This window comes from Martes martes (genome assembly GCF_963455335.1).
Source record: "Martes martes genome assembly, chromosome: 5".
NCBI lineage: Eukaryota > Metazoa > Chordata > Mammalia > Carnivora > Mustelidae > Martes > Martes martes.
Genome location: NC_137892.1, coordinates 148,983,410 through 148,996,586, shown reverse-complemented (window position 1 = coordinate 148,996,586; position 13,177 = coordinate 148,983,410).

Here is a 13,177-nt window from a genome sequence, read left to right as displayed (position 1 = left end):
AACCGCGACAACAAAAGGGCATTTTGTTTACTTGGAAGCATTCCACAAAGAGCAGCATTTCCTGCAGTAAATATGCAGAGAATTAACCTTAGATTCTATTTCTATTTTAATAGTGTGTTTTTAACTAGTGTCTCTTAACTTAATAACATAATTCTTGAAGAATCAAGTACATTCTTAATTAAAAAAAAATTATTTACCTGCAGCTATAGAGTGAAAAATGAAGAGCCTACCTTACAAAATCAACAACTCCTAATATTTACCTGTATAGTAATACTATCCTAGTACTACATAAATGTCCATCTCCCTTTCTCTCTCTCTCCCTCTCTTTCCTGCCTCAGGAAAGGCTGCATGTTCCAATTACAAGAAATAATTCAACTGTTTAGGCAGTTGAGTGTTCAGAAGTAATAGCATATCCAAAGCTAGGTTACCTTACTAACCCCACTCCCCAAGATAGAAACTGTCAACAAATAATATGAGATCAGGATTAATTAAAGTTATGCCATTTAAGTTAGCTGTGTCTGGACAAGACAAGAGTTTAGATAACTCTCAGGTAAATATGTGGTTATAATTCAACCTGGGGGAAGAGAACAATATCAGGTTAAGAGTAACATATTTTTGCTAATAATATGGCATACATATCACAAAAGAACATCATAAGTAGTAATACCATGGGTTTAAATACACTGTGTCACTTTGGAGAATAATGTTTCTATCATGTAGAGAATCTGTAAGACAGTACACAAACGAGATAAAAGAAAATGAATGAGGAAGGCAGAAATTTCTACTAATTTAGAAGCAATCCCAAGGTTTCAAGTCAAAGGGGGCATTCTTTAGAAATAGGGACCAAAGCAATGTTTATTTATGTAAAAATAAAGTCATTGCTTAATTAGGTGCATTTAGCATAAAGGTTGTTTTCCTTCATAGTGTAAAAATAATCCAAAAGCTCTCAAATGAGAACAAGCAAAGTATATTTATCCGATCTTGATTGGAGCCAGGAAATCAGCCACCATTCCTGGCATTTGGCAAAGACTAAAAGGCAAGCAGGGGAGTGGGAAAGATTTGTGATAGGAAAAAGTGGATAGCTTCCTGTTTGCCCTGATTGGAGACTGTTGGCATGGGGAAACAGAAGGTGGGCTAACCGAAAGTGGAGCATGCTGTATGATCGGTTAGGACATGTAACTGGCTTTTTGTGGTTGGTCCTATATTGGAGCAAGGTGGCAAAAACCAGGGGAGCTGTCCGTTATCAAGCAATTCCTTACAAACTGGGACCTAAATGCTACCGAGGCTGTGGTTCAAACGGGTGGCTGCCGTTGTGGGTCAGTGTTCTATTTTCACATATGGGATGGCCAGTGACCATGTGTATGTTTAGTTTCTCATTCTAGAAGGACAGAAACTGCCTCAGAGTTCCAGGTGATAAGGATTGTAGTCACATCACAGAATGCTGAATCTCTGCTTCCTGGATGTGCCGACGGGTCCAAAGAATCATTCTTCATTCGAGCTGCATCAATCATATTACCCCGACTCCCATAGATGTAATAGGCCCAGGAGGCTAACTGGGAAGCAAAGCCCTTCAGTTATTACTCAAACTTGGGACAGAGAGACAAAACGATTCAAAATAGGAGAACTTGAAACTACCTCTGTAGCCGTGTCAGAGGCTGGTGTGAGGGATAAGACAGAGATCCTGGGGAGGCAGAGACTGGAAGTCAGTAGAAAAAGCATCTAAAAATAAGAAGTCTATCTCTTGGTGAAACATAAAAGCCTAGCAGTACCCCTGACTTTCGTAAGATTTTGTGAAAAAACTTGCTAATTCCTCTTCCTTGCTGAACTGTTTGTGTCTGTTTCTTGCAGTCAATTGAGTCCCGATTATTAATCGTTAAGTAGTTTTGTGAAGTTTCTGTTGTGTTTCAGCTACTGGACACATAGTACTGGTGTTCCCTGGTATCGGACATTTCCATCCCCCATCTGTCTTACAGCTGGGCAGTCATGTGACTTGTACTGGGCAATGACATCTAAGCAGAAGTGACATGTGTCCCTTCTGAGATGAGACATTTAAATGCTGAAGCAATTATCTCATCTCTTCCTGTCTTCTCCTGCTAAATATTGTGGAAGTGGCCTAAAGTCACCTTAGTGACAGTGGGTGATGATCAGTAATGAAAAGCTAAAAGGTCACTGAACACTGGCAAGTGAAGATAGATTAAAGCTTGGATTTTATCCTGAGGGCTTTCAATATTCAGCTGATTACTTTTTATCCTATATTCTGTTCAAAACAATGTGCTCGTGACAACGGAAAGTGATTCTTTTAAGCAGGGAACTGACATGTTCAGATGTGTGTTTGTGAAGGAGTGTTCTGGCTACCTTGTGGAAAATAGATTAGAGAGGAGAATTCATGTGACTGAAAGGGCTTATTTTCTGCATGAGACTGAAAAAGGGGCCATCGTTTGCTTAACTACCTTTCCGTGTGGAACAGTGAGTGCCCTCTGGGTTCTTGTAGTTAGTTGCATGAGTGGAAGAGAGAGAGAACAGTCTCCTAAAACTCAGGAAGTTTCTAATTTAAAAAATAGTTATGTGCTAGCCTGCTTATAATTTCATTTTCATGACTCAGAGCACCTTCCATAAGCACATTCTGGCAAACCATAAAACAAATAAATTGAAACAGAATGAAACCAATTGGACACTAGAATTGTAGCACCAGATTAAACATATTACCACAAAATGTAAATATACAAATTTACAAGCACATTAAGTTGTAAGAAACTTTAACTGAATTTAGGTAAATTAACCAAGAAAACATGTTTTTGTAAACAATTGTTTGGCAGACTGAATATTCTTAATCTTTAAAGTGCATGAGTATAATACCTCAGGAAAAATCTGTTCTCTATACATTCCTTTATAAAACGCAGAAGAAATAATAAAAAGTTAGCATGTCTTCCCCTCAGTGTGATATTTTGAAATTCATAAATAAACCTCTTTGTGCATAAAATAAAAGTTACAGAACCAAAGTATCTGATTTTAAAGTGGTGTTCTTTTTTCCTTTCTTCTCCTGTTTCTCTCTCTCTCTCTTTCTCTCTCTCTCGCGCTCTCTCTCTCTTTTTTTTTTTTTTTTTTTTTGTAAATAACAAGATTAAGGAGAAGAGCTATTTTGGAGAAATAATTGTCTTCTACCAGCCAGCTTGCAAAAAACTAAAACAAATAGCAATGATACAAAAAAAATGTTGTTTTGACATTCTGGTAAATGAAAGTGTAAGTGAATAGGAATATATCAGAGGTTCATGTCTATCTGAAGACTGTGAAAATTGCTGATTATAAAGGAGAGAGTTAATGACCTCTAATTGTATTGTAATTTGAATGCAGTCTAATAGTATTGAAGAGAACAGATTTGTGTGTTAACATAAGAAATATTAGAGGAGTGGGTGCCCAGTGTTTGGGATAATTAATTCTATCCCTCACTCCCTACAGACAAATGCATATATAAACTGAATTAGATTTTAGAGAGAACCCAAAGAACCAAAATTAGACTCTGAACAAGCTTGCTATCATACGGGAACTTAAATTACTATTTTTGATGTTCTTTGCGACTATCTCATTTAGTTTCTATTGTGTTTGCTTTTATTCTAAGGTGGTTTTTTTTTTAATGGATTGAATAATGAATAAAAATCTACAGAGCCTTGCAGAAAGTTTGGATGCAGTGCTATTTAGAGCTTTTATTCCACAGCAAATCCTAATGTTTTTCTGGTGGTATGTGTGTTTTTTTTTGTTGTTGTTGTTGTTTGTTTGTTTGTTTTGTTTTTTGTTTGTTTGTTTAGAGCTCTGAGTGTGTGTGTATGTGCATGTGTGTGTGTGTGTTTATTTTACTCTTGATTTCAAGGGAAACAATTAAACAATTGATGTAACAAAGGTATTTTGCAACTAGGGTCATAAGCTAAAAAACTCAAATAGTTTGTGAGAATGATATAAGCTTATTATTTAAGAACAGTCAACTAGGAAATGGACAAAGGCATTCAAAGATCCTACAAAGTGCAACATTTGCATCATTTTATTAGTCACTATGCACATTATTTAGATCAGTGTGCTGCAAAATTATTTTGCTTAGATGGCTTTAACAAGTAGCAGAAACTTTTGCTTCACCACTGCTGTTATCATAGCATTTCAGGGAATTATAGGAAACCAAACCAAACCCAGTAAACTCGCAAAAGGACTTTAAGTTTCATTTGCTTTTAATGCAAGGCATGGCAATCCATCTCCGCTTGCGTGTGTCTTTTTGTTCTAACTAGTGTCAATAATAAGTTCAGATTTATAGCAAGACTAGAGTGCCTTCCGTAAGCACCTGAGTGAGCAAATCACCCGGGAAAATCAAATAAAACTTAGCTATTGAAACCTACAGAAGAAAGGAACACATTTGAGTGGATGGCAAACAGATGAACATGTCTCAAAAGCTGGGCCCTCAGGGCAGATCATAACTTCTGAAAAGTGAAATTTACCTTACAACTCAGGAAGCGCCACACCTCCATCAAAGTGGGCCCCTGTACTCACCGCTTGAGCCATTCTTCTTTTAGGCTCGCCTAGGCAGATGCTAGGGACTAGCTTATCGAGGCCTGGTGCATTTCATTTATCACCATTAGACAATATGCAATTTGACTAAAGGGTATGGTATAGGTCAGTGCATTTAGGCATAACAACAGGCCGTATTAATCATCCTCAGCCCCTGAAGTTTATATGTGTGCTTAGAACTACAACAGAACTTCAGAACTAGAATCAGGGTCACTCATCCCTAGGTCTCTGGAAGCTCATGAGATCAACTCTGAACGCTGCCCTGCACCCCTTGAAATAGCTTTATCCATAAATAAGGACAACGGTTTACCACCATCTGTTTAACTCCCATGTCTATATCTCAATTCACTCCGAATTTGAATAGGGGAAAGTGGAGAGTTATTTATTAGTCTCCTGTAAATGCTTGGATAACACTGGATGCTTTAACAAACAATCCTCAAGGTTAAAGTAGATTAAATGTTAAAATTTGTTTTTCATTGACAGTATTCAAAGAACATTCCTGGTCGGTGGCTGGCTTTCTGCACGTGGTGATTCAGGGTTTGGTTTCGCCTTTTCCTATAGCTCCAGCGACCATAAGAACTTGGAGCGCTCCATTTTCAACTGACAGATGTGGATCAGGGAGAGATTCATATGGTCCAGTCCCAGAAAGCGTGCACATTAGCTAGAACTCAAGTGTGTGGAAATGTAGTCAAGCCCTTCACACAGGAAGAAGAGAAGATTATTTTTGGGAAGAGGTCTCAAACTCTGCCTCAGCTTTTCAAAACCCAACTCGGTAGACAGCAGACCTGCAGGGAGACTTTGTAGACCTTATATTATGTAGAGGTTCTCATGACACATTTTTTTGTTGTTGTTATTAACATACTTGACCATGCCTATTAAAACGTTCCACATCCTTGTATGTTTCTCTGACCGATGGCCTTCAAATTGGGAGTCTGTGTATGTGGGAGGGGGGTGGTGGTAATTACATCCATATCCAAAAAACCCAGCCTGGAGTCTTTTAATAAGGCAGACTGTATATATATATATATATATATATATACACACACACATATATACACATATACATATATACACATATACACATATCACAGTAACAGGCCCTTGAACCTATACAAGATTCTTTCTACAATCCATCTCTTCATCTATGTTTATTGTTCTCACAGACCTACTTTATTCTATATAAATTTATTTTACAACATATAATGTATTCTTGTACACAAAGAAATACAATGAAATATTTTCAATTTCCCAGCAAGCATTATAGAACCTACAAAACATCGATATATGTCATCTTCCATCTAATTAATATTATTTTTTATTTAAAAGTTAATCATATTTTATCTATGTTTATTGAATGAGTCAGTGTTGATTTTATTTTTTCCCCCACCCTATTTGTCATCTCCCCTGGCTATTGTTCACCATGTTTACCATATTGCCTGGTGGCTTGTGTTCACTTTCCCAGTATAGACTGTGCTATTTAATATCACTCCATGTTTTCATTAAAAATCATTCATATAAATTATAAGCCTATTATTATAATAAGTTCATTGTTGCTTTTTACAGCTAAAGTACAATGCATAAACACAGACATCTAGATTATCATTTCCCCGTCATTCCGAAGTGTTTCTTCCCTGTGCCATATGTTATACACCATTTGTTAAAGGGAGTATGCTTGTGGACATACCTTTGGGAATGAATTACATGAAAATGGTGCCCCCATGAGTTGAGCAAGTTGAGAGAGTTGTGCATTGCTATAAGAAAGATACTCAACTATAGTAGCTTCAATACAATTGTTAATCTCTCTTTACTATAATGGTCAAGGTAAGAAGCCCAGTCTTGCATGACTATCCTGCAAAAAATATATGTATTCCATCTTTGATATTTATACTATTGGCCTCAGCTGCATGGCCTTTTTTTTTTTAATAATCTGTATACAGATATTTCTGTATAATCTCTTTTCCATGTTACTGATGTCAAAAAACAGTTCATCTGAGGAAGAAAATGACAGTACTGAGATAGGAGGCTCCTTTCCCACTGTATAATACCATCCTTTGCTTCCATCTCAGGATCATTTCTATTTTGTTAATTAGCAAGCCCAAACTAATGTGCTGTATAAAATGTGTACAAAGCTACATTAACCTAGAGATTTGAAGCATTTACAAAATAACACATCAGTTCATGTTATCAGTAAAGTTTTACAGTGTCCTGCTTGTCCTAAAGTGTGTCCAGATGCATATTTTTAACTTATGTGAGTATAAAATCTCTAGCCATTGCCCTTTGCCAGGGACCCAGAGTATGGGAAGTATGAAAACTAGCAGTTAGATGTATGAGAACTCTAAGAGATAAAAGGGCTGAGCAGTCCTGCTGTAGCTCACAGACAGTATGGCCTAAACATGTTTGCTACAAAGAATTTATCATCTTTTTTCATGGTATAAATCTGCAATTACTTATTTATTTTATTTTTTAATTTTTTTTTTAATCAGAACAAACCTTCAGCAGTAGTGAGTTTAAAGATGTGTTTAATGAAAACATTGATGAGGATGACGTAACTTGCCAACCTTTAAGGCTATAGAGTTGCCACTAACCATATGAAAATAGATGCATCGATATCACTAAATAAGGAAGGAAAAAAGGAAAAAAGAAGTACTCTCGGCCATGGCAGGAAGCCCAGAGAAAAGTTGCTTTCAACAGCCCCATGATTATATGCAGAAGACAAAACATCCCAAACAAACATAATACTAGCTAGGTTCAGGAGACCCAACAGAAGGCAGCACAATTTTCCCCAGATACCTCATTACACACAGCTTTGTGGACAACATTCGCCTCTCAGTTTCAGAAAGATCATTACCATCATCAGACCTCCGTGGAACTCTCCTCTCCATGGGGAACGGTTCTCATTCCTTAGAAACTACTGAGAAAATTAAGAGACAGAGAAGAAAGGGAGAGTAAGATACAATTAAACTCCTGTAAACTCTTTTGTTTATAGGAACCTAGGTTCCTGACTGATGTTGTTGCTAAAATAACTCTGGGGAAAAATTTCTTGAAATAATGAAAACGATCAATTTAGGTTTTAAATTTTGCAACCCATAATAAAGCTTTTTTTCCTTCTCTCTTTTCCACTATTTTTTATAATGAAGGTATAAAACATTTTAATTCTTTATCACAAATAATGACTCCATGAGATTATATTTGAGTTTAGGGATTTCAAAGTCATTTTGTAAGAATTAATTCAGTTGTTACACATTTTTTCTGGAATGTCTAAGCAATATCATTAAAAACCCAGTTTAATTGCTTTGAAAAAATGCTTTTGACATGATACTCAGTCTTTCAAAATTCACATTTCGTTCTTTGTACATCAGTTCCTAAAATGACTCACGTCTTTCTCTTTGAATTTCTTCTCTTAGAGTTCAAAAGCATTGAGACATAACTCTTAATAAAATCTGCTGTGTTTTGTATGATTAACTATACATTTCTGGAAATGTATCAAATATCTAATCTAACATCTTGAATATACAGAATAAAGATATATGAACCTTATCAACCACGTGTTCCAAATTTAATTTGGAGGACAACAGGCAAACAAGCAAACAAAAACTGACTATGATGTTGTCCTGAATAAGTGCTAGAATTATAGCAGTGATAAAGGATACTGAGGGCCAGGGAAGGCTTGAGAGAAGGGAGTTTGAACTGAGTCTTAAAGATGGATGAGATGGTGGTCAAGCAGAGATAAAAGTCACTGTATTATGTTGAATTGTTCCTCAACTCCTGTATAATAAATACTACTTTTACCTTCAATTTTTCTATTCAGGTTACACTGAGTATGTAGAAACAGTGTGCAAAACAAAGGGGAAAGATTCCAGGATGTCTTACACTGCTTGCTACGTGTTTAGAGTTAGAAGTGTAAGACTTGAGGGAGAGATCATTGAATAGAATTGTGTTCACCAATTGACCTTTTTATGTTTTAGGAGCAGTCAGATGAAACTCTGCCCGACTACGGGAGAGTCATTTGAGACCACAAGAGAAGGTGATAGAACACTGATTATACTACAACTGTTCAGTACTCAGGCAATAGACATCCTAGGTAATCTGCCTGGAGGAAGTGTCCAAAGGGGCTTGGGCATGTCAGATGGCATTAGAAATGAGAGAAAGCATGACATATATGGGTTTTTGTGAGAGTTTCATCATCTAAATATTAGTCTGTTGGCTTTCCTTTGTACTGATTTCTCTAACATCAAAATCATGTAAATACGGGGAAGGAAGTACTTTCAAAGTTAGTAGGTACTCACTGCTTGGATCCTGCAGTGATAAGAGTGCTTTGGGCAGCTATGATAGTAGCCTGTGGCAGAATCAAACTTCAAACAGGGGCACAAGAGACTGTATGCTGCATAACATGGTATCTTACAATTTTAAGAAATATATTGAGTTAAAGGAATAGTGAACCACAAACTTTGCCAAAACTGTTGATAGCGCCATTGAAACTGAAGAGGGGATAAGAAAATGTGGGTTCTAAATAATCATACAGGAGTTGGTTGATGTTTCCTTCAAAACTAATCATGGGCATGAGAACTGTTAGATCCCAGATTGATGGAATTTTAATAGATTAGAGAGTAAGTCGAACAGAAATGGTATACATTACTTTTGTTCACCATCAGAATGGTGAACATCAGAATGAAACATCAAACTTGAAACAATTCACAGACTATTAGATGGGGGGTTAGTAATTGCTATTTTTAATGTAGAGGAAGAGAAATATTTACTCATGAAAAATTTGTTGATGTGCTACCATGGTGGAAACTCAAGGAAAGCTAAAATTTAGAGGACTTTTAGGAAGTGAATAAAGGAGAGGATTACTGTAGTAGCACTTTATTAGTTTTATCAGTGCATTAATGCAAAATTATTAAAAAATAAAGATTATATCTAGGAAGTTTTTAAAACCTAATTGCAGTTGAAATATAATTGGTAACAGAAGTTGAATATAGAAGTTGAATTCTATACTATTTTGTATTAATAAAGAGAAAACAATGAGTATTTTGCATTTTGAGTATTTTGCATTTGTCTAGTCAAGAAATTGTCATCATTTTGAAAATGTTTCCACCTTATTTATAGAAGCCTAGAATATGAAAAAACAAAACAAAACAAAACAGTGGCCTGAGTAAAATATCTGATTGCAATGCACTGCAAAATCCAGAAGTGACCTTGTTAAAATTCCTGTAGATTCCATTCAATTTTAATAGATTGTGAGCAAAATACTAAGGAAGGGAGATTTTATTAAATGTTCCCAAAGGTAAAATAAAACTTTTTTGTAACCTCCTAAACACTGTATTTAGTTTCATTCCTATTTTATAACATAACACATGATGTATCCTTTCACAGGTAAAATCTAATGAATGACCAAAAAATGGTATTAACTTGAGTCATGTTAAAAGTAGGAGTGCCGGGGTGCCTGGGTGGCTCAGTGGTTAAAGCCGCTGCCTTCGGCTCAGGTCATGATCCCGGCGTCCTGGGATCGAGCCCCGCATCGGGCTCTCTGCTCAGCAGGGAGCCTGCTTCCTCCCTTCTCTCTCTGCCTGCCTCTCTGCCTACTTGTGATCTGTCTGTCAAATAAATAAATAAAATCTTTAAAAAAAAAAAAAAAAAAGTAGGAGTGCCATGGATACTGCATTATGTGAACTGAAAAGTTTCTAATTTGTTTATTTTTGAAGTTCAAGCTCTTTCACAGATACTGAGCATGTGAGTGTGTGTGTGTATCTATGATATATGTGTATATATATTCTGAGTTTTTAATATAGCAAACAAATAGAAATGTTTTTTACATTGGATAATCAAAGATTAAGCAATGAGTGATGTAATAGATTAAAAAGTTTATCCCAGTTAAGAATAATAAAGTATTTATATGATTTATATGTGAAAATATTTCAAAATAACATGTAAAGACTGTGAAAGAATTCCAACCTATGACCTGCGAATAGAAGGTGAAACCAATATGAAACTTAAAGAGGAAAGCAATTCACCTTCTCAGTATTAGATCATGATTTATTGTAAACCGAATCTTCATTATCAATTATTGATGAAAATTAAAAGTTCCTAAGATTTCAAGTTACTTGAATGTTATGAATATCTTCTAAATAAAAAGCTTACCCATGTTACTTATGTGAGTTTAAATATACTTCCACATAAATAATTTATCCTCTTAGTAAAGAGCAATTAACTCCGGTTAGGTTTGGTTCATTTCATGTGGGAATTAAAACTTGAGAATTTTTCATGAAATACTGTACTATATAAAAATTCAGCATTATATAATGTCCCTCGTTCTTTGCCTTGCGTTTTAAATATCATTACCACTATATCTTGACTATTTTATCAGTTAAATGATCTAGTTTGTTGAAAACTAGAAGAATCTTGGACAGCTATTAAATCTTTTACCCTCTCTAGGTCATTTTGCAGACATCACCTTCCAACCTACTTGTTTCTGCATACTCTACATATTTAATACCTATGAATTTCCTTTTCATAATATTTGTTCATTCATCCACATCATTAATAATGTTATTAAGTGAGGACAAACCCAGAGCCAGCACTCCCTTCCACCTTGAAATATTTTGCTGATGTAGAGGTTGCATCTGATTGAATTCTTTTTAATTCTTCAAGGATTATTGATGTGGAATTAGCCTTTCAGCAATGGAAATCTTTAGTACACAGTTAAGAAAACTGGATGAATGTACAGTAGAAAAATGATATCCAAAATAGTACCTGAAAGAAGCAGGTTTGTTGCCAGAACAGAAACACTGAAGGAGGCTTTTCTGAGATGGGGGGGGAGGGGTGCTGAGTCAAAAAGAGGTGGGAAGAAGATAACTTTGTCTCTGTTGATTTATTAAGAACAAATTCTGAAACACTTTTTAGATTTTTAAGCTTTAAAATTATGTTTTTTTTTTGGATTCGTTTAAATTGTTAACATTTCAGGTTCTATTCAAAATCTGAGTAGGAAAATCTCTTTGTTCTGAAGGAAGTGTTTAGATTTTTAATCTAAGGATTCTATTTTCCTGTTATTGAAGTCAATACATACATTTAAAAAAGAAAACTGATATATTTCTCTTTGTTTTTCTCTTTTCCTTGAAGTAGATCTATTTAAAATTGATTAGTCATACGTTTTTCATACTAATAGTGTAATAGAAACAGATTAAAGGGATTTTATTTTTTCTGTATTTAAATTCAACGGAGGACAGAGAAGTTTGGTATTCATTTTTAGAGAATATGACAAGCTTCATGAAATGCAGTCTATTTCAATAAACATATTTTCCCTAGGCAATAAGAATAGCAAATAATAATACATGCTCTTTAAACATAATGGAAAACAAAGGCACAAACTTTAAGAGAACACCTTATTTTTCTTTCTAGCATGGCTTGCTCTTAAAACATCCTTTTGTCTAAAAAGGATACAATTTACAAGAATCAATTTTCCTATATTCTTTGATTAAATTATCCTCTACTCTTACTAGCCATTTGCTAAGCATGCAGAATTAAGAAAACAGAAGAGTAATATTACATGAAGAACTCAAAACAAATCAACTTTGTAACAACTAAGAAATTGTAATACCTACTGAGAGAAACCAGCACTAAACAAGAATTTAAAAAAGGGAAACTATAATTTAAAAAAAAAAAAAGACTAAGAGTATTCATGTGAGCACATATGTATCCATTATGTTTTTATGAAAAGGATTAAAATCAAGAATTTGGTTAGCAATATATTTATTTAAATATGCTATTCTTTCTATGCTACTTTTTCCCAAGGTTTTATTCCAGCTACAACCTTTATAACTAAAGTCTAGTTTTCCACGCCAATTTGACACTTTTCTGCCAAAAGTGTATGTCTCTCCTTTTTAAACAGATTTTTCTCTTTTATTTTTCTAGATAAACTAGAAAAAAGAAAGTATCTTGAAAAAATCAGAAAGTATCCCAATATCTTGAGAGGCATCTGAGAGATTTTTAGTGTCCATATCAATGCTCTAGAATTCAAAATTATAAACTCAGTTTTTATTTTTACTGAAAACTCTCTACACATAATGTATTGTATTATGTATTGAGATGAGTTTCTTTCACTACCAAAAGGTAAGCTAAGTTAAATTGTGTGTTTCATTCCCCAGATGCAATACAATTTTTTAAATTTACTTATTTGTTTGAGAAAAAGAGAGAGAGCTGGGGGAGGGGCAGAGGGAGACAGAGAATCTCAAGACTCCCTGCTGCATGTCGAGCCCCAAACTCATGACCTTGAACTCATGACCCGAGCTAAAATCAAGAGTCCAACACTTAACTGACTGAGGCACCCAGGCATCCCAATAGAATACATTTTTTAAAAAGCCATGATTAATAAGATGGTAGTGAAGATTAAGTAGAATTATAAAATAATTAATATAAAAACAAGGAAGAAAGGAAAGAAAAGGGAAAAAAAAAATCAGATGGGAAACATAGAAAACATACATTTTAATCCAGGTGTTACCCAAAAACCCAAATTCAGCTGCTTCTCAATTGGAAAGACTATATTCAAAAGATGAATTTTGACTGGAAAGGAATATGAGCTTTATTCAGGAGGCCAGCCACCTGGGTAGAAGTGGACTCATCCAAAACCCAACTC